The sequence below is a fragment of the Chanos chanos genome, chromosome 2 (assembly GCF_902362185.1).
Source record: "Chanos chanos chromosome 2, fChaCha1.1, whole genome shotgun sequence".
NCBI lineage: Eukaryota > Metazoa > Chordata > Actinopteri > Gonorynchiformes > Chanidae > Chanos > Chanos chanos.
Window position 1 is genome coordinate 32078184 of NC_044496.1, and position 23625 is coordinate 32101808.

At 40.1% G+C, this 23625-nt stretch overlaps 1 pseudogene; it reads right to left on the minus strand.

Moving 5' to 3' along the window:
• LOC115804745 (uncharacterized) overlaps positions 1 to 21231 on the minus strand; it is a 37137-nt pseudogene extending 15906 nt beyond the window's left edge.
• Positions 21232 to 23625: the final 2394 nt, after the last annotated feature.

A 23625-nucleotide genomic window follows, 5' to 3' on the forward strand; every position in this document is an offset into this window, starting at 1 on the left:
TAAGATTTGTGGGCTGTGAAAATTTTTTGAATTTTTCCATGAAATACACTTACCAAACACATTACATGCTAAACTGATTGGTTCTAGTGTGATACTCATTTGTATAAAGTTGGAAATTCGCCATCTAAATTTCGCTTGCTTAGGTGAATTCGCTCCAATTTCACCCCCATACAACCTATCAGAGCGAAGGGAAATTCAGTGCAATCTCTATGAATGTGTCCATCATTGTTACCTTCCATGTTTTAGGCAACGCCCATTACTATTTTCTAATTACTAACATATATTCATATATATTTTCATGTAGGCGAACTCGAAAATGAAGAGGCAAAGTGGGGAACGATAACGCAATGCTTGTTTGCATGTGCCTTTTCATATAGTCAGATACAGTGCATTGATGTAAAAAGTTAAATCACAAACTGGGACTTTGACATAGGTTTATCAACTTGGCAGGATATGTGTGAATAGGTATTGAAAAAGAAATGGCAAAAAGGGGTTTGAACTTTCATTTTACCATTTTCATTTTCATTTTGGCAGGGATTACAACCCATAACTCCTGGTATCGGCAGAAAATAAAAAGACGTGTTCACCTAAAGTCCTCTGGTGTAATCCACCTGCCGCTTGGGGAAAGCCGTGCATGCTTTTATTGTCATGGACCTGGCAAAAGCTTTGGTTAAGTTCTTTTCCACTTTTGGGTTGCTGAAATGCATTAAAACTGATCAAGGGTCTAATTTTATGTCTATGATTTTTGCACAGGTCATGTCAGAGTTGTCGGTGAAGCATTAGGTCTCCAGTGCTTATCACCCAGAGAGCCAGGGCACACTGGAGAGATGGCATCAGTAATTAAAAGCCATTCTTTGTTGGTATTGTTTTGAGTCAAACAGGGAGTGGGATGAAAGCTTGCTGCTACTGCTGTTTGCCATTCGTGAAACTACACAGGAGTCACTTGGTTTTCATCTGGCTGAGCTGGTTTTTAGGCACACTGTATGTGGCCCATGCATTTGCTGCATGAAAGGTGGCTTGCAGACAAGCCTAGACCTGCGCACAACCTTTTAGATTATGTGAGTTCATTCAGGGAGAGGTTGCATGCCGCTTGTGAGCTGGCATGCAGCTTCCCTTTCCATTGTGCAGTTTAAAATGAAACAAATATGATAAGACAGCTCTCAGTCGGAGTTTTAAACCAGGTGACAGCATTTTGGTTTTGTTACCCATTGTTGAATCCAGTCTTCAGGCAAAGTTTAGTGGTCGGTATGAGGCTGAATGAAAATTGAGTGACACAGACTGTGTAATTAGAACACTAGACAGGAAGAGAAAGTCCTTTGTGTGTCATGTCAGTATGCCGAAGCCATATGTTATTCATGATGACTCTGATCTGTCTGCGTCCCCTGTGTCAATGTGTCTCACCTGTGGTGACCGTGGTGTCACTGTCTCATAGTCCTGAGGAGGATGGGTTGTGTGAGCCACCTGTTTTAATTCCAAGTGCCCGTTTAGGGAATTCCAAAATTCTGGAAAATCTGGAGGGACATTTGTCTTACTTGTCTGAGCTGGCAAAAAGAGATATTTGCCATCTCATTCAATCCCACACATCACTATTTGGTGATAAACCTACTCAGACTACAGTTTTACAGCACGACGTAGATGTTGGTGGCCATATGCCCATTAAACAACACGTGTATCACGTAAGCCCAGCAAAATGGGCTGCAATGCAGAAGGAGGTTGAGTATCTTTTAGAAAATGGTTTTGGTGTGCAAAGTTCCAGCCTGTGGACCTCACCCTTCCTTCTGGTCCCAAAATCTGACCAAACACTTCACTTCTGCACTGATTACCGCAAAGTGAATGTCGTTGCTAAGCCAGACTCTTTTCCCCTCCCACATACGGATGATTTTATAGATTGTGTATTGGCGGGTGCCCCTCTCACATCGTGCACCTGAGATCTCAGCATTTGTCACTCCTGATCATTTCCTGCAGAATACAGTAGTGCCATTTGGGTTAAGAAACACTCCTGCCACCTTCAAAAGACTGATGAATACAGTCCTTTCTGGTGTCAAAAACTGTGAGGCATATTTGGATTATTCTTCCACCTGGCCTGAGAACCTGGATACTTTGTAGGAAATATTTAGTCACCTTGAGAATGCTTCTTTGGCTTCGAATTTAGTGAAGTGTGAATTCTGTAAGGTGATAGTTACCTATTTGGGAGAGAAAGTCAGACAGGGGCAGGTGCACCCTTTATTAGCTAAGGTTCAGGCTACTGTGGACTTTCTGGTACCAGAAACTCGGCAGCAACTCTGCCAAGTTCTAGGTATGTGTGGGTATTACTGTGGCTTTTGCAAAAATTTTGCTAGTGTGGTTGCACCACTCACTAGCTTGGTTAGCCCACCCAGGCAATTCGTCTGGACTGTTGAGTGTCAAAACTCATTTGATTCCGCCAAAGCACTTCTTTACAGTGCTCCTGTGTTGGCTGCACCTGATTTTACCCATGCTCTTAATTTAGCAGTGGATGCCAGTGCTTACAGTGCCAGTGCTGTTCTTCTACAGGAAGGTGACCAGCGTATTGATACTCCAGTGTGTTGTTTTTCTAAGAAATTCAATAAACATCAGGTAGACTACAGCACAAATGAGAAGGAAGCCCTGGCATTGCGTTTAACACAACATTTTGAAGTATACATTGGATCAAGCTCAGCACCAGTTTTAGTATATTCAGATCACAATCCCCTTGTGTTCTCATCTCATATGTGCAATAGCAATCAGCATCTAATATGCTAGTCGTTATTGTTAGAGGATTTTAACATCGAAATTCATCACATAAAAGGGATGGATAATATTGTAGCCGATATGCTATCATAGGTGGGGTTTTAAGTATCAAACAGTGAGATGTTTGTTCGTAGGTGTGGGGGGTGGGTGTTGTCACAAGAGTGTTTATTGTGTTTTCTGTGTGTTAATAAATACAACAAACAGGAACAGGTGAGGGGCGGAGACAGACACAGAACAGGAGCACAAAGACATATCAAAACAAGAGTCCAAATTAAGGTGCAGGCTGTGACAGCTGCTCTGGTGAGGAACCTTTATCTTTATCATCTTTATCTTCCATTGTAGTAGCCATTATTAAAACCGCCAAGTTCAGTTGTTAAAAAAAAATGCAGCACGCACTTGACTGACAGCATTGGAGTAGTTTACTGTGACTGGTTTTTCCCCCGTGATGAACACAATATGGCCTATCACATTTTAGAAAAGAAAATTTGTCCGATGACTTCAAAGCTATGCGTTAAAGTAACGAGTAACAAGAACCTTCATAGAAATGTAGTGGAGTGAAAAGTACAATATTTGTATTTCAGATGTAGTGGAGTAAAGGTCAAAATCATAATTAATGGTAGATAACCGGGATTCAAAGATGATGCAGTTGTCACTGTGGAACTGTCACACCTGTTTGGAGGTGGAGCGTGTATGCTGACCTGAATGTCACACCAAGAAATATTGTCTGTATGTTTTGGATGAATTCGGCTTAGATATTTCAAAGATCAATGATGCTGGAAAAATAGCTCATTTTGTAGTGCTACATTACATTACACTTATTTAGAGGACGCTTTTATCCAAAGTGACTTAAAAGTGGGGAAACAATTCAAGCTACAGTATAGTGAGAGAGCTATGAGTAAGCACTCAGCACTACATCTATTCAGTAGGGCAAGTTGCAAGAAATAAGTGTGAGTTTTTTTCAAGACAAAGAGCAGGAGATTAGGTAGTGAAGAACAGAGTAGGTGCAAGTTAGGCATGTTAGGGTGTTAGAGGTGTTAAGTGCTAGGAAAGGAGGTGCTCTCAGAAGAGGGGGGTTCTCACGAGCTTCTTGAAAATAGACAGAAATTCCCCTGATGACAGAGAGTAGCTCGTTCTGCCCTGATGGCAGATGGTAAAACCAGACGCGCCACCACATTCTAGACCATTTGTTGGGGTTTCACTGTACATGCTGGGAGACCTGCTAGAAGAGCATTACAGTAGTCAAGCTGAGAGATAACCATGGCCAGTACCAAGAGGTGGGTTGCATACTGAGTCAGGTAAGGCCTGATTTTCCTTATGTTGTAAAGAGAGAAGCACCATGACCAGGAGACCTATGGAACATGGTCGGAGAAGGATAGCTGGTGATTTTTATGTTGATATTGTTGTGGATAGATTGGCTGTGGATAGATTGAAGGTGGCGTTCCACCATTCATGTGGATATGTCTGAAAGACAAGCCAAGATCCGTGCGGGAGACCGTGGGGTCATCTGGAGGGAATGGCAAGTAAAGTTGGGTATCATCTGCCTAGAAGTGATATGAGAAGCCATGCGAACAGATAACTGGACCCAAGGAGGTGATGTATATTGCAAAGAGAAGGGGTCCAAGCAGATATTGTATATATCAGTTAGATCAGTTACTAGTTGCATTTGTTGTTACAACTCTTTGTCCAGAATGCCATTCACCAGTCTGTTTAGAATATTTTCATTCTTCGCAGTTTCAGAAGCACACATCTCTGCAAGGCCATGTAAACTTGAATATTCTATGAATAGTCTTCCATACTCTCTCCCCACTGTTGTACACATTGATGCGAGTGAGCCCTCTCATGTTTCACATTTTCTGTCAGAGTTAGCTTTTGTCAAGTATTTGTCAAGTTAATCATTTAATCATGATGAAAAATAAAATTTGATTGTAATGAATAATTGTCATGAACATTTATCAGGACAGGACAGATGCATACGTGAGCAATACATTTTAATAGTGAAACTAGCCAACACAAACAGGAACCAGCAAAAGACGAATACAAGAACTAGAAAATACCAGGATAAAAAAGGGTTTGTCAGCATTCTGATGTTCTGAACCAATCAAGTGTAAGCATACAAATATGTATTTGAATTTATTCAAATGAGAGCAGGTGTAATCTCATCTTAAGAGCATTTTTGTTTTCCTTTAATGTAACATATATTTATTATTTCACATATGATGTGCAATATAATACAGTGTTTACAATGTGTAATAGCTTTTTTAAAAATCTACACCAATCAGCGGCTTTTCACTTTTCATAATATTTCAGTTACATTTTTACTTTTGTATGAAAAAAATTCCAACAAGATACTTAATTACCAAAATTATTCAGTCATGGTCCCTTTAAAAACAGTCAAAGGTTATTATTATATGTCCATTAAACTTTGCCACATCTTTGAACTATGATGTTGACACAAAAGAAAGTTTTTAGTCATTTGATGTTTTTATAGTGTTATCAGAATATAATGGTTAGTGGGAAGTGAGCACCAAATGTACTCTGTTCTTTATTAAATCTGTTAGCTAGCCAATTAGTAAATGTACTATTCTGTAGATAAATATAGTCAAGGAAAAATCCAGGATCACGGTGAACTGTGAAAGAGTGAAACAACAACTATAAAAGTGCTTGCAATGTATTTTTAAAATAGTCTCAAATTTTTTTTCATTTGTTCATTTGTATCTCTCCTTGTCCTTTATTCCTTGCACATTTGGCAGCACTCTGGAGGTTTTTGTATGAAGTCCAGCTGGACCACTTCTTTTGGCAAAGAAACTAGATATTCAAATTTCCCTAAACTTTGGCACAAACCATTTGCATGGGGCAGGGCAGGGCAGGGCAGGAAGCTTGCATGAGGCACTTGTGACACTGACATTTTCTTGCATTGTTATGATGTGATCTATAAATCCATACCTTAGTCTCAGGGCTTGTGTTCTGTAAAGCTACATGTTTGTCCTATATGAAACTGGATTGTATTCATTTAATTTTTCACATTTTTTCAATGATTGTTACATGTAATCCGTCCACAGTCTGTTACAGACTTGTAACATGTAACAACTTGTAAGAGACTTGTTACAGATGTAACATCTGATGCTCTTCCATTTTTGGTTTGACTCTGAACAATGAATGTCCTACTATTGTAGTTTTAATTTGTATAAAAATTTCATTCAAATAAATTGTCTTTCCATAGCAAAAAACAAAATGTTTGCCATTGATCTTGATGTTGCTAGAATGTTCTGAAAAGACAGGGCAGTGATGTCATCTAAAAAACACAAGATAAACTTTGCTTTAATTTTGCTTGAAACTTTAAGGAGACATGCTTTACAAATAATGAGTATGTCTCTTGTCTGTGTGATAATGTTACGATATGGATCTGACTGTCCATGTTATTTTGATGTTTCACACTGATTTTGTCCTTAAAAAAAGATTCTACAATCAACCACTGTATCACTATTATCACACAGTTGCACATTTACAGGTAAATTGTAGGAAATGAACTTTGAACCATACAAATTTGCTAAACTCTCACTTTCAGTGAAGTCTTTAGTAAATGTATAGGTATGCAAATAGAGTTTTTTTGGGGGGATTTGCAAAGCAAGTTCACGAACATCTCTGTTTACAGGAAAGCATTCAAAGTTTCCTTCAGAGTTTGAATAAAAAGATTCTGTTTCTTGTGTTCAGCTCAGAGAGTAACAAAGAACAGAGACCACATACATGGAAAGAATGCGGTTACTACTTTTCATCTCAGGTGAATATATGTATGTGTGTGTGTGTGTGTGTGTGTGTGCTTTGGTGTATGTATGTGTAATTGCTATGTGTGACTAGTCATTGTGACATGACATCAAGTAACAGCAAATTCCAAACAGTTGTTGACATGTCCATCCACGTCAAGTAGCTGTTAGCTTGTTCTATCTTCTGGATATGACAGAGCACTCAGGGTCTTTGCTAATCATTCATAGTATTAAAATGTGTCACGCATAACAGTGTAGAATCAATATCTCTGCAGGTCTTTGCAGTATATCCACTCAGCAGTACCACTATGTAAGCAAGCCTCAGACCTGGCCTGAAGCACAGGATTTCTGCAGACAGTGGTACATTGACCTTGCTACTGTTGGCAACACAGAGGAAATGATTCTGCTAGAAAACAGTTTAATTAACATGGGGTACTTTGGCGCCATATGGCTTGGACTAGTAAAGGAAGTGGAAGATCACTGGCTTTGGTCTATGGGACAGAATGCTATGCTCAGTAATTGGCAACCACAGAATCCCTCTACTATGAGGGAAGGACACTGTGGGCTTCTGCTGACTACTGGAGGGTGGACAAACCAATTATGTTCTGTGGATGATCAATTTGTGTGCTACAATGGTGAGTACTGTACTTGCTATTATAGTCCAGTCAAGTCTACCATGGGAGCCACGACTTAACTCTAAACACACTCCTCACAGTTAAGTGAATTTCTGGTTGTTGGAATTGTCTACATCTCAGTCTGAACTGAGGAGGTTAGTTGTACTGAACAGATGAGAAACATACATTTCAAAAGGGAACAAAAAAGATAAAAGACAAAAAGAGAGTATCATTTGAATTAGACATGAAATTGATTTTACTGCAAATATGTAAAGCATCAGTTTTTATCAAAAGTGTATTAAATAAATTATTGCTATATCCATACACAGAGAAAGACTCAAACCTATCCAGATACATCTTCTCAGGAGGCTCTGTACTAAAGACATGGCAAGATGCTCAGATGTACTGTAGGCAGCAATACACCGATCTGGCCAGTGTTCGGAGCCTTGATGAGCAAGAACAGATCCTGAACCTTACTGCTGGTTATGCCGTTTGGTTTGGCCTGTACTGGAGGTCCTGGGCCTGGTCAGACCAGAGTGACTCCATGTTCAGAGACTGGTCTGTGGCACAGCCTGACTACAATTCAGTAAATAAGACCTGTGTCATCATGAATATGGCTGACTATGGGAGGTGGAAAAATGTCTTTTGCACAGAGGAACATCCTTTTGTCTGCCAAGGTGGTGAGTGGCATAAATGTTTAAAACAGAGTCTGGAGCAGTGTTTGGGTGAAGCAGATGAATATTTATTCACATCCAATAAGCCCTCTCAGTAATGCATATGCCTCCACAGAAGCCAAGATAAAGAAAAAGAAAATAGTTGAAATAAAGGTGAGCCCAACTGGGAATGTGAATCCGAATGATTCTTTGGTTAAAGAAGCCATCTTAAAACAGGTGGGTATCTTTCATGATTTCTCAGTTTAATGGGAACATTTTATTAATTTGTGAGGAATTTGTGAAACATGTCTAAATTATGGTTTTTATTTTAATTCTATTACATGCTCTTTCGAGTGACATTCCAACCAGAACACTAGTAATTTCCATGAAAACAGCTGCAGATAAACTCTGTTTAAATTTTCTGTGGATTTCTCATATTAAGGCATCTTACTCTTGCAATGAACAATCAAAGTAATTAGCTGATTTTTTAAAATTCATATGAAACATTTTAGAGCAATGCACAGCAAGCCTGTTGTGGTCTTCATATGATTTGCCATCAAAGAATATTATGAAGGGAGAATTACAGACCAACAGGTGTCATACAAATAAGCACTGAGCATTAGTAGGCTATATCAGACTGCATTACCTACTTAGTAGGCAGGTAGGTAGGCAGACAATGAAAACTCCTGGACAATATTGTTGATTCACTGCTCAAAGTATTTCGATGACCTCTGCAGTTCTACATTTTAAGGCTATGGTCTTTTTGTCTGCTCTTCAGATTGAAACAAGACTTAGAGACCAAGGGCTTGGAAACACCCTGACATGGATACAGAGGCGGGGTAAAAATGTATTTAATTTAGAGAAGGGCTTATAAAATAACATAACAAGAGAACCAAAGTCATACAAACTTGTTTCATTTGGAATGTGTTCTATATATTTTCATTAGAGTGCACTGCTGTAGCACCTGATAATAGTTTAATAACATGGGTTACCCAGATAACTAAGGGTAACTGCACTGGCACGTACTGCTCATGTTTGATTAAAATTCCTTATTTACCAAACCATACTTACCAAGATGATGACAATTCTCATAAGTGTACAAGATTCTTTTAATATGTTCATTTTAGTTAGCAAACGAGCAAGTGACACTATGTTTCCTTAGATAGGTTTTGGATCTCGTCTTAGTGCAGTTAAAATGTGATTTCCTTTTTATCTTTAAATGTTGGATGTAGATATCCCTTCATTTCCTCATATAGACTCAGGACAGGAGACAAACAAGATTTGAAACAGGCAGAATTTGGAGAGTTATGACAATGACGGACCAAAAATGGGCAACTAATTCATATTTAGAAAATAACTAAAGATATGAAGAATTCTTTTGTGGTCAAATTTTGTCTCCAGCAACAGTAGGGCTTCCTAAATGATACTTTGCTCTAGATGGTGTCCTGTACTAAAAAAAATCTTTTTCTTCCCTTATATAAGAATGAATGCTTCTCAAATGCTAGAATTTCACTTTTTTGTACTCTCTACTGTAAATTATATGTAAGGAGTAACACTTGTGTTGAAAATAAAGCCTGATAGATTAAATCTGTGGGGAAAGACTTTCTTCTTGTGGAAGTCACAGGACACCCTCCAAACACACAGAGGCAGATCCGCCTGCCACTTATCTAGTATTTTGAGCTACTGTTTTTTATATTGAATGCTCTTATGTATATGAGAATATTACTTCTGTTTGCAACTAAATTATTTAATATTATTAAATAGTCACTTACTTATGCAGAAACCAACTTTTGTTTACCAGCATCTCTAACTGTCTTCAAAGACTATGTGAGAGTGGCCTTGCACTCATGGAATAGATGGCAGTAAAGATGTTGATCGTGGTGCCAAAGATGTTGGATTTATTTTTCCAAGCCAAGTTCACCAGGTGAAAAGTTCCCAATAAAAAAAAACAAAAAAAAAAACTTCAACAGAAGAAGAAAAAAGTGACAAAAATAGTAATCAATGAAACACAAATCCACAGCTCAATTACTACAGCTTTAGACAAATGAACTTAACAAAAACTACACATCAAATTGGGTGACAATGCTGCCCAAACAACGCTGCCTAATAACAGTGCACTGGTGCTTTTAGCTGCTAACAGGGGGAAAACGAAAAACAAACAAACAAACAAACAAATAAACAAACAAAAAAACTTCACTGACCCTCGGGGCTTTAATCACTAGTAGGAAACCATTTCTGGCAAAAATGTATTCCTTACAAAATACAATACTGTGATAATTTGCACTTTAAAATTCATTGGTCATGCATATTATGCACTCATAAATAGATACAATAATACTTCCTTCAAATGTAAATTTAAGCATTACATTGTCGGCCAGCAACTGGAGGAGAGACTTTTTACATTGCAATGTGTAACGTGGTGGTTTCTTCTCTAATTGATAACTAATGGGCACAGCAAAGTTAACACCACGTCTCTAGGTTTGGGAAGGAGCGGGCAGAAAAGCACAACAAGAATATGGTTTGGTAGAAAACAGGTAAGTATGTATTAAAGGAAAAGAAATATATTCACTTCTAAGCATGAATTGCATAACAGGTTACAAAACTGACAATGAGGCCTCAGGGAACAAAACAAAACAAAAAAAATAAGTACAAAAGAATAACTGTTTTCAGTCCCACAGTTGCTACCCGGGTAGGCTTCTGTGCTGTAGACACAAGTCCAAGTGTATGTGGAAATGTATATGTGATTGTGTGTGGAAAAAAAAAGAAAGTGCACTGTCTGAGTCTCTTGGCTGACGGAAGTTGTCTGCTGACACGAACTCCTGGCACTATCTCGGCATACGCTCACCGCTGGGTCTGGCTCGCCATCTAATATACGTCTAGTTGTGGTAAAAGTCTCCTAAAAAAAAAAAAAACGATCTGCATGGCACAGAATACGTTCATTATGCTTAATTCTGCGACCTTACAACCTAGTTACAAAAAACTCTCTCTCTCGCTATTTCTTTAACTGAACAAGGGATGCACTTAGAAAGAACAAAATGCAGGACAACTTAACTTAATTAATGAAATACCTAAATTCACATTTGTAACGTACACTTAGAAAATCTGCATTTTTTCCCGTAACAAAATAAAAATTCAAATACAGTGTAGCAATAAGAGAGCAGGGTATCGAATCACACATTCAAAAGGGTCTGTTACAGTAGCATACGTCCGATCACTCGACGCACTAGCACACACACGCATAAAGATTACCAGTCTTACATAAGTTCATACAATCGACAATCATACAACACTACTCCGATTGGTTTTTTCCCCCAAAATAAAACTCGTACTCCTTTGTACGCAACGAATTTAGTCCCAGGTCTGTCATTCACTTAACTATACTAATACCATGCTAACATGACTAGCGAATTTGCTAGCATAGCACAAGAAAAGAAACAACTCATTTGTTGAGTTTCGCTCAACAAATGCAGACGTGGAAAAGTTACTTTACACGTTGCTCTAACACAGAGTAATCGTGAATTATGAAATAAAACACTGACTGAATCAATTTACCGACTCCTGTATGTCATACTAACAGGCTTTCCTCTGAAATATCCGTTAGTGTCTGCGCGAGATCAGTTTAACTGGTGCATGTATGCTGTGCTGTCGTTTTTTTTCTTTTCGGAAGTGCGCCCTCTAAAGGAGCTATCTATAACTGGCTTACGGAGTGTGGAATTAATTCATGTGTGTTACAAATGCATGGGCTAATAAATGTCTCAGTGATTCTGAGATTTTACATTGTACAGACTCCCCCCCCCCCCCCTCTCTCTCTCTCTCTCCTGCTCCTCCTCCTCCTCCTCTCCCTGTGTTCCTTTGACCCTTTTCATGGCCCAAGCCTCTATGCGTTCAGGACCAATGCACATCAAAGCAGAAACCACTCGCTTTAAAACCTAACAGACACCAGACTCGATGTTTTAGTGCAGCAACCCCCGTATCATTTGGTCAAAAGTTGATAGCGATCAGTTTGAGGGAGACAAGATCAGCTCGGGAGGTTAGTTTCCCTGTGAGAATGGAATTCAGACTATGCCACAGGACCCATCGGCATTGCTCCACTCAGGCACAAACTATGTAGAACAAAAGTAAAATGAAACTAATCGTACGATATTATCAATCAATTATTCATATAGAGTCATAATGGTTTCTGTAGTCATAAAAGCGCGGTAAGACGTAAGAACAACCAGGAGCCAAGAAAGGAGAGGCTAATTTTCTGGCCATCAGTGAAACTGTGCTGCTCTTGGTGATAAAGAAAACATATTTGGTCTTGTTTGGAAGCATAAAATGCAGCAGATACGAGTAAGCTAATGTAATTTTATATTCTTTAATGGAAAAAAAGTTATGTAAAATTATTTCACCGAGCTCAAATTGACACTCTTCATGTTCCAAGGAGTGTCTCCTCCCTCCAGGCAGAGACACCCCTAAAAGGATAGCAACGCCCCCCCGCCCCCACTCCCATTCGACACTAACACGAAGTCTTAACCCACGGTCTCCTATTGCTATTGCCTCTGTAACTCCGGTATCTCTTACCTGAATATGGCTGGGTCTGCTCTTCCTCTTCTTCCCCCTTTCCTCTCCTTTCCTGACCCTTTTGTGTGTAAGTAACTCCACTAGAACATCACTCAGATCGTTCTTTTGGTTATGCATGCTTCTTGTGAGTAATACCTCATACTCGAGTTGTTTTATATTCATATATCAGGTAGCAAGGATATATACCGTTACCCTTTGTTTTCTTGTGAGTAGTTTAGATGCTGTTGTATGCGTGTGCATAGCAGATGTGCTTTAATTCCACCTGCAGTGCAAGTTATTCAACATTAGATTCATTCTATGCCGTTTGAATTTGATTGTCGTAATAAACGTGTACGTTCGTATTCCTAGTTACTGAGGTTGGTGATCCAGGAACTTAGCTGGTACTATTGAATTCGAAGAGTATCATTGTACTTGCTACTTTAATGCTGTTATTTATTATATGTACGGCTAATGAGCTGTATAATTTATAGGTCCAGTGTTCAGAGTGCTGAGCTATAAATAGAGTTTTTTGGAATAACTGTAATTTCACAGGGTTCAGGTTCTGAAATCAGGTTATGATCACAGCTAAGTGATTGTAGTGTTAAGTCTAATATCCACAGTGAACCATCAACCAGAATTTCCATATACCATTAGCATGACAACATACAAACAATCATAAACTCCCCTCTCAGCATACTTATTCCTCTTGTATGATGATGTCACACGTTCTATGATGTCACACACTAAAACACACTAAAAATCCTACTAACCTTGTCTTGTGTTTATTGTTTACTGTCACAGAATTCCAGTAGCGTAATACGGAGGGTAATTAATGTACAGCCTTATTGTGATCTTTGTTTATGAGGAAATAGGATCTGACTGATGCACTTATTGTAAGTCGCTTTGGCTAAAAGCGTCTGCTAAATACCACATTGTAAATTATAATTGTAACAGTGACTTTTCATTCATTGCCTTCCAAATAACAATAACTTTAGTTATCTTGATGCGTCTGTTACTAAGGCTCACTTTCAACTGTTAAAGGCCAATTTAACTCCACTTTTGGAACGTATCCAACAGGACCTTACTCGCTGGTCCACTATGCCCTTATCACTAGCCGGACGAATCAATACAATTAAGATGAACTTCCTTCCAAAACTCCTGTATTTATCTCAGTGCATTCCATACTTCCTCACGAAAGTATTCTTTAAAAAGCTTGATAGTCTTATTTCATCATTTATTTGGAACATTAAAACACCAAGGATCCAAAAATCATTTTTACAAAGGCCTAAGATGCATGGCGGGATTGCTCTACCAAACTTTCAAATATATTACTGGGCTGCAAACATCAAAAGCCTATTAGATTGGCTATGGGATGCATTTGCCTCGGACGTTCCTTCCTGGTTACAAATTGCATCCAGCCCTTGCAGTCAGATTTCACTTTGTGCTCTTTTGTGTTTGTCAGTTCCCAGACATGCCAGAACCCTGTGATGTTACATTCCTTAAAAATATGGTCCCAATTTAGGAAACGCTATGGTTCGTCCCTATGTCTATTTATGCCCCAATTACAGACAATCACCTCTTCCCAGCCTCCCTCTTAGAATTCACTCTTCATCCATTTGTGCGAGCCACAGTCTTAATCAATTCAAAATTGTACATCGGCCCTATATGTCCAAGGTCAAGCTTTCCAAAATTTTCCCTGGGGTTAGTCCTGTCTGTGACAGATGCAAGCAAGCTCCCGCCAGTCTTTACCACACATTTTGGTCATGCCCAAGTCTAACAGCATTCTGGTCCTCTATATTTGAAGTTTATTCAGAAATAACAGGTCTAACAATTGAACCCTGTCCTTTTCTTGGACTTTTTGGTGTACCATCAGAGGATCGTCCCCCCTCCTTTGGCAGGTGGATCTGTGCCGCCATGTTGTTTCTTAAGATTGAAAGGATGAGGTACACGCCTAATGGATTCACAGGGAAGTTTGATATGACAACGTATGACAACGGTTGTTGTTTTTGTTTTCTTTTTTTTTTTACACCTTGTATGCTTGTCTGTGTTATTTCCCTGCTGCATTTGTGTACTGTACATGTTGTAAAAAAAAAAACAACTTCATAAAAATTCATTGACAAAAAATGACAAATCACAAAATCACAAAAAAGTGATCTGACAAACACATTCTGTTCTTTTCACCACATGATGACAAATGACTGCATCATATGTACACTGCCTGGCCAAAAAAAGTCACCATTTGGATTTGGAGCCTCTGGAGACAGTGTTATGATCTGGGGTTGCTTCAGTTGGTCAGGTCTAGGCTCAGCAACGTTATGTGGCAATAAAATGAAGTCAGCTGAGTACCTGAATGTATTGAATGACCAAGTTATCCTATCAGTGGATTTTTTCTTCCTTGATGGCACGGGCATATTCCAGGACAACAATGCCAAGATTCATCGAGCTCAGATTGTGAAAGAGTGGTTCAGGGAGCATGAGGAATCATTTTCACACATGAATTGGCCACCACAGAGTCCTCACCTTAACCCCACTGAAAATCTTGGGGTGTGCTGGAGAATACTTTACAGAGTGGTTAGACTCCCCTGTCATCAACAAGATCTCGGCCAAAAATTAATGCAACTCAATAAATGTTATGACGTTGCATAAGGTTGTCAAAACAATGCCACGGCGAATACGTGCTGTAATCAAAGCTAAAGGTGGTCCAACAAAATATTAGAGTGTATGACTTTTTTTTGGCCAGGCAGCTTATTTTCTTCTCCCAGAGATTCTCTCTCTCTGTCTCTCAGCCATGATACAGATTTTCTCTTTTTAAAAATCAAAAATCTTCAAATACAGAAGCTGAAAACAAGTTTTTGGATTCTGAAATAACAATTTTTGAAATTTGATATGTTTAGGTAAAGTTTAATTTCGCATGAAGTTTAAATCATTGGCCCTAGATTCGAGATTTCCAAAACTTGATATAATGTTTCCAAAAAATTATATCCAATTTCAAAATATATGTCAGATTTTATATTCATATAAAAGTGGAACAGTTATTTAAACACAGGCACAATCCGCACCTCCTCTTGACAAAACGAGCACTGAACATAAATTGTTGAGACAATTATCTCTGAATATGTTGTCATGTAACTCTCCCTGGGATCTTCTCTTTCAAACATCATTAGTGTGTGGCGGTAGTGGGACTGTTTCAATGCTTTAATTGTTCGGGCGCCAGGTGATATCCACCACCACTCAGAGTAGTTAAAAATAAAATTATGATAATAATGAATAATAATGACGTTGGCTTTAGCTAAAGTACACCAAACACAGCTATTTAATTTTTTATTTATTTACCTAAAGAAACACATTCCAGACCGGAAACTTCAAAAGATGTATTATATTCCATCATTCGGTGCGCGGTAACAACGTCTCTTTCGGGTTAAACGAGGCGGTCCTCCACTTCGTGAAAGGACTGGGGTAGCCGGGATCAAAAAAGAGAAGATGGGGAGAGAGAGGACAAAAAAAAAAAAGACAGAAAAAAAACCTTTTCTTCAAGGTCCGTTTCGAAAGCCTGCTTCCAAAAGAAACAATTTCAAACAATTTTAAGATTAAAAATGATCACACTGTCGGGCAGACACTGTGCAGCTTTCAGAAAGAAAAGGACATTTGTTAACCTTAAGTGTTCCTTAGTAATTAAAGTTGCAGTTGTGTAAACTCTCTTCCTCTTTTTCACCCTTCTTTGTCTATTTCTATCACCATCACTCTGCCTCTCTACCCCTATCCCCTTTGATCCCAGTTCTCTCCTTGATGGCCCAGGCCTCCCTGTGTGTAGGACCAATACATATCAAAGCAGAAACCACTCGCGGTAACACCTATCAGACGCCAGGCTCGATGTTTTAGCGCAGCAACTCCCAGACCATTTGGTCAAATGCTGATAACGTTTAATTGCGAGGGAGACTAGATCACCTCGGGAGGTTAGTTTCCCTGTGAGAATGGAATTCAGACCATGTCACAGGCCTCATCTGCATTGCTCCACTCGGGCACAAACTATGTAGAACAAAATAAAAACGAAACGAACCATACGATATTATCAGTTAAATACGCACTGTTCGTATTGTCATAAATGCGCGGTAAAACTTAAAAATAGCCAGGAGCCAAGTCATGAGCAGCTAATTGTATGACCATCGGTGTAACTGTGCTGTTTTTAATGGTAAAGAAACCATATTTGGTCTTGTTCGGGAGCATAAAATGCTGTAGATTCAAGTACGCGGACGTAATTTTACTATTCTTTAATGGGAAAAAGTTATGTAAAATTATTTCAACCGAACTCAAATTAATACTTCCCAAATTCCAAGGAGTGTCTCCTCCTTTCAGGCAGAGACACCCTCCCAAAAGGATAGCGGCACCCCCCGTCTGCAAATCAGATAAAATGCCGGACTCTCTGCTGTCCTGCAGTTCAGTTCAGCTGCGCCAAAGTTCAGTTCAGCTGCGCTAAGGTTCAGCTCCAATTGAGCTCCGGTTGTATCAGCCGTAATGTAAGTCCGTCCGTTCCGTCCTGCTCGTCTCCACGAAGAATCGTCCCAGGCTCACCGCTACGGAAGATCCGCGACGCTAAAAGACTTTCCCGGCACCGACACGAAGTCTCGTTCACGGTCTCCTTCTGCCTACCTCGGTAACTCCGGTCTCTCATACCTGAACGTGGCTGGGCCTGCTCTTCTTCTTCCTCATCCCTTTTCTCTCCCTTCCTCACAACCCCTTTTTTGTGTGTAAGTAACTCCACTAGAACATCCCTCAGGTAGTTCTTTTGGTTAAGCGTGCCTTCTCGTGAGTAATGCCTCATGCCCGCGTAGTTGTTCATTCATACATACTTTAGGTAACGAGGATATTGTTATTGTCTACCGTTAGTTGTTTGTCTTCTTGTTAGTAGTTTAGATGCTGTTGTATGTGTGTGTATAGCGGATGTGCCTTAATTCCAACTGATTTCCAATTTATTCAACATTAGATTCATTCTGTACCGTTTGGATTTGATCGTTGTAATAAACGTGTACGTTTGTAGTCCTACTCTTTGAGTACGTGATAAATTATTTCCTAGTTGCTGAATATGGTGATCCAGGAACTTAGTTAGCTAGAAGTATTGAATTCGAAGAGTATTATTGTACCTGCTACTTTAATGCTGTTATTTATTATATGTACGGCTAATGAAGAGGTATTCAGAATAATTTCTAGGTTCAGTGTTCAGAGCGCTGAGCTATAAATAGAATTTTTCAGAATATCTGTAATTTCACTGGGTTCAGGTTCCAAAATAAGGTTATGGTTACAGCAAAGTGATATTAGTATTAAGTCTAATATTCACAGTGAACCATTAACCAGATCTTCCTCATACCATTGGCACGACAACACGCAGGATTGCGACTTTTAGAATTTCCGTTACATAATTACACTGAATATAATTTCATTGCAACATTAACAGGGCAACCCGGGCGCCATAGGAAAATAAAAAAGGAAATAAAACAAAATTTAAATAAACAAGAAACAAAACAGCTATCCCAAGGTAAAACCCTACCGGCAGAAAACCTCAGCAGTAACCCAAGGTTACGCTTCCTATATGAGCGGTCAACTATAGGACCGGACTAAAAAAAAAAAGGCAAAACCACAAAAATTTACCACACCTGCCGTGTCACCTGCTAAAAAACGATAAACAATTCACAATAGAATCGTAAGCAGGAAATGATCTCGGCTTACTGGTGGAAAAACGAAGAATGAAAAGGCAGCAGAATGAAAAGGCCTCTCTCTCTACAACGCTCAAACCAGCTAGCGCGTCCAGACAGGGCAGCAACCCAAAGTGTACCAGGGGCGCACAGGTGCGACATACCAGGCAGAGGAAGTGAGGGAGAGAGCGCAATGTTACCTGGGCCGGTATTTATAAACAATGACCATGACCCGTATGCAGACGCCATATTTTTAAAAAATATTTTATTATAAGGAGACATGGCTCTTATCGCCACAAGTGCATTGATTGAACATCGATCAGGGAGGCTCAATCTTTGAGAATGTGAATATGTTGAATCTATAAATTTAAACATAGTAGTATATTCTAAATGCTAGTGACATAAAATAATGTTATTTAATCCAGATATCTATCCATTCCATCTATCCATTTGTTATGATCACCTATGATAGGCAGACTTTGATCGACATCAGATCTACAAGGGGTATGCATTTTATAGCCAAAATTTATTCAGCAGACTCAGTGAACTTCTATTTGTTTAGATTTCAATTGTTTAGCCTGCTGCACCTTGTAATCGGAGCCAGAGAGGGAAGCAGGGCAAAAGAGCTGGAGCACTTGTCAGGCAGAGACAACAGAAACAACGAGAAAACCTCTTTGAAGTATCCTTCTAACGAATAATGTTCATCGTAATGAACATCATAATGTTAAGACTAATATGACTATGTATATAGCTAGTAGTGACATTTTCCCATTAGTGTACTTTTATGCCCACGTAGCTCATTTCGGTCTAGAGTCAAACAGACCATATTTCGTTGCAATTTATTTCCAATTCAACTGACTCCCTCCTCTGATATGATTACTGTAAGCCCGGTGATGCTGAAGTTAGGTTTTATCAATATCAGATCACTTTCACCTAAAGCATTGCTTGTTAGCAACCTGATCAGTGATCTTAGCCTTGACATGATGGGTTTGTGTGAAACTTGGTTAAAGACAGAGGTTTTTCTCCCTTTAAATGAAGCTTCACCCCCTAACTATTCCTTTTCCTGTGCTGCTAGGGCAGCAAAGAAAGGTGGGGGTGTAGCTCTAATCTATAATACTAAATTTTAGTTTACCCAATTTTGACTCCTTTTGAGTTGTTCTCCGTGAAGCAATATGGTACTGCCTCATCTTTTCTCATAGCAGTGCTCTATCGTCCCCTGGGGCCCTATATGCAATTTCTAGATGAGTTTTCTGAATTTATCTCTGTTATTCTTACTAGAGTGGATAAAATCCTGATACTGGGGGACTTTAATATCCACATCAATAACAATTCTGATTCACGTAATAAAGCTTTTACAGCTATCATAGACACTTTTGGCTTTAACCAATATGTCCATGAAACAATTCATTTCAGTGGCAACACTTTAGATCTTATTCTAGCTTGTGGACTGGATATCTCTGACGTTGTCGTCTCTCCTTACTCCGCTGCCCTCTCAGACCATTTTCTTATTATTTACCAAGTAACTCTTCCATTCACGCCAGTTGTCTCTACCTCGATTCGTGGCTGCTTAATGCTTCCACCACTGCTGTGCTCGCTGATCTGCTTCCTACTGCTCTCAACTCTTTCAATGATCAGCAAAGATCTTTGAACGACTTGACGGACAGCATAAATTCAACCCTTTGTAATGTACTAGATATGGTAGCACCATTAACTACAAAAAAGAGGCATAAACACTTAACACCTTGGTTTAATAATGAAACCTGTCAGGATGAAACCCTGATGAAACTCTTTAACTCAATTTAACCTTATCGCTCTGTCGAAATTGGTGCACTCTGCTAAACCAGCTTCTTGCCTCCTTGATCCCCTACCTGCTAAACTTTACATAGAGCTTTTCTCAGTTCTCCGTCCAACAATCTTAAACAAATATGTCACTTAAGTCTGGTGTTTTACCCTCTGCTTTTAAAACAGCCGTGATCAGGCCGTTATTTAAAAAAAACAAATCTTGACCCTGAAGCCTTTAATAATTATAGGCCAATCTCTAATCTCCCCTCTCCTCCATCCTCACTCCCTCAGGTCCAATCCCGTAGCCTAGGAAGGAGACAGTGGTCTGATGGAACACGCACTTCTCTGCCTTCACGTAGAGCTGGTGTTGTAGAAGCCGGAACAGAACCATGCGCACATGCATGACTTGCTCCAGGAGCGTGGCAGAGTGGATGAGTATGTAGCCGATGTAGGCAATGACAAATCGTCCCAGCATATCCCACAGAACGTCATTCACCATAGCCTGGAAGACAGAGAGTGCGTTAGCAAGACCGAATGGCATCACCTGATATTCGTAGCGGCCGGAGGTTGTCTTGAAAGCGGTCTTCCACTCGTCTCCTTCCCGGATTCGGATGAGGTTATAGGTGCTGTGGAGATCCAATTTGGTGAAGAACTGGGAACCCTAGAGTTGCTCTATTGCTGAGGGGACCAGAGGGAGTGGGCGCAGGCCCCCCATCCTTCTTCTCCACGAAGAAAAACCCTGCCAAGGCTGGAGAGGTAGAGGGGCGGATGTACCCTTGCTGCAGAGCCTCGCTGATGTATTCCTCCATGGCTTGGGTCTCCTTCAGGGAGAGGGGGTACACTCGACTGTGAGGAGGTGAAGTACCGGGGAGGAGGTCGATGGCACAGTCCCAAGAGTGATGAGGAGGGAGACGGGTGGCGTGATCTTTACTGAAGGCTTCTGCCAGGTCATGATATTGGCTGGGGATCTCAGGGGAAGTTGAGACTGGAGGGCTTTTGACAGATGCGGCTGCACAGACTAGCTGTAGACACCGATGCTGACAGGTTGAAGACCAGGCGATGACTTCTCTCTCTGTCCACGAGATGGCGGGGTTGTGGTTCTGGAGCCAAGGTAGATCAAGGATGAGTGGGTGAATGGAGCCAGGCAACACCAGAAATGTGAGGACCTCATGATGGATGGCCCCCACAGTGAGACTGACAGAGCTGGTGGTGTGAGTGATTGACCCACTCCCTACAGGGTGACCATCCAAGGCGTGGACTGAGACCGGAGTTGGGAGGCGACGGAGGGTAAGTTGAAGGGCCCGAGCCAAGGCACCACTGATGAAGTTGCCCGCCGCCCCCGAATCTAGCAGGGCTGAAATAGAGGAGGAGAAATCACCGGCGAGGACTCCCCGCGATGGTCTGGACTCTCCTCCATGGGCAGGGAAATGTTCGCTGCATCCATGGTGCGGCGAAGTCTTCTGTCAGGAAACTGAAACTGCAACAGGACGCAAGTGCACAACACAGGATTTTATTTACACAAAGGCAGAGGAAAACAAAGGAACTGGAGAATACAACAAGGTATGTCTCACAAAGTTCGTACAAACTGGGTTCATCTCAGGCAAAGGTCCGTGGTGCAAAACCAAGTGTAGACTTTGCAAAGAAGGTGCACAACTAAGGGGTATAAATAAGGAGGAAAATGAATGAAATTAAAGTGTAAACAGGTGAAGGTGGTGAGTGGTGATCAGACCAGTGATCAGTAGCCCGGCGACACTGAACGCTGAGTGGCTGAAGCAGACGGGGGGGGGGGGGCGAGGTCATTACACCGACACAGTTTTGTTGACAAAACTCCATTGCAACGTACATATTTTGTGAAAAAAAACCATTCATGCATATTTATTCATATCCAGACTATGCCTACATTTTCTATTACATGTGTGGAATTAGATTTAGCTGCTCCGTGGTAGGCAACTCGTGGTATGAACTAGTTTTAGCCGAATCATTCAAATGCGGTAAACTAACAATAGACTATGGCACTCTATTGGGAGGGGGTAAGATGACAACAGTCCACGAGCTAAAATAAGATCTAAAGTGTTGCCACTGAAATGAGTTGGTTTGTGGACATATTGGTTAAAGCCAAAAGTGTCTATGATAGTTGTAAAAGCTTTATTAAGTGAATCAGAATTGTTATTGATGTGGACATTAAAGTCCCCCAGTATCAGGATTTTATCCACTCTAGTAAGAATAACAGAGATAAATTCAGAAAACTCATCTAGAAATTGCATATAGGGCCCCGGAGGATGATAGAGCACTGCTATGAGAAAAGATGAGGTAGTACCATATTGCTTCATAGAGAGCAACTCAAAGGAGACAAAATGTCACTACTAGCTATATTACATAGTCATATTAGTCTTAACATTATGATGTTCATTACAAAAGCTGAAGTGAAGTGGCTAAATGACAGAAAGATGGCCTAACAACATGCCTTGAATCTCATCAGAAAGATTAAAAACAAATGCTCTTTTCAGCCTATAGGGCAGTCATGTGACATTGCCAACATGCTGACTAGGGTCATATTTCTATTCTACCAGTAACCAGTTGCCCTGATACAAGATATTGAAGCAATTTTCTGTCAAGTGAAAGATTGATAATGCTAACTTCTTTTGCTGCCTTTGGCTCCTAGTGGTGATGGTCAACTACCAGCAGTGTTCAGGATGACTGTTCATTTGTTGGCTGTCGTCTCTTTGGCAAGTTTGCATTTAAGTAAACTGCTGATTACAGTGAAACCAAGCACAGTGAGGATGTTCTGAGTAACACTCAGAGGAACTTCTATGTGGGTGAGCAAGCAATCAACCTGGCCTAAAATTAACAAACAAACAAACAAACAAAAAAAGTGAGTTTCAACAAGCAATAGCTTTGCAGTTCTAACTTTAACACTTTTGCAGCAGCCATCCGAGCAGTATGTGTAACAAAATGATAAAGACAGTTCCATTACAAGAACCTATGTTCTACACAAATAGGACTTGTGCATCTCTAATCTTCATTGACAGAAAGAGATATCAGATATATATGCTTGTCTTTTGAACTGCCAGAATTTGAGTTATGCAAAATTGTTGCAAACATCTCAGTGTCAGAACTAGCAAATAATGTTGCACTTGGATTTAGAGCAGATTCCTTTCTGAAGACAAAAGATATAGGATCCAAAGTGCCTATCACAGGCCAAGAGCAATTGGTCAAGGCCTCCTGAGCAGTCACCCTGCACCTTGGCTGATGTCCCTGAAGTAAAGAATGATGTTGCAGTCTTCAGTACCACTGTGAAAGAGAACCTCCCTAGGCTCATAGAACATTTGATATTAAAGAGAGAAGAGAGGGAGGCACAAGATGCAATCAGATCTCTAAAAACAGCAGTGTCTGTAATAAGAAGAAATACCCGGAGTCAGGGCTGAGATGAGACCTCAGAGCCTATCTGCAGACCTTAAAAAGGCAGAACAATCACTTGTACACCTCATCCACCTGCAAACGTTGTAATTTTTTTTTTTAAAGCAAAAGTGATTTTAACATTGGAATATCTTTGAAGGTGAGCAAAAATCTGGGGACCCACTGAAGAGTCATCTATTGCTCTCGACATGCACATATGTGATTGTTGATTATTTTCACTATACTCCTGTAAATATGAGCCAGAACTCAGCAAAAAAGATATGGAATACTGTTCAGGTGTCTCATCAGCAATCTTGGCTATCTGCTGATGGCGATACCAGTCCAATACCGGTCTGATCTTTTTCACTCTCTTAAACAACTAAGCTCTTAATAATACATTTGTCTGGATGCTCTTTGCTTAACCTAGCCATCTAAAAACCAT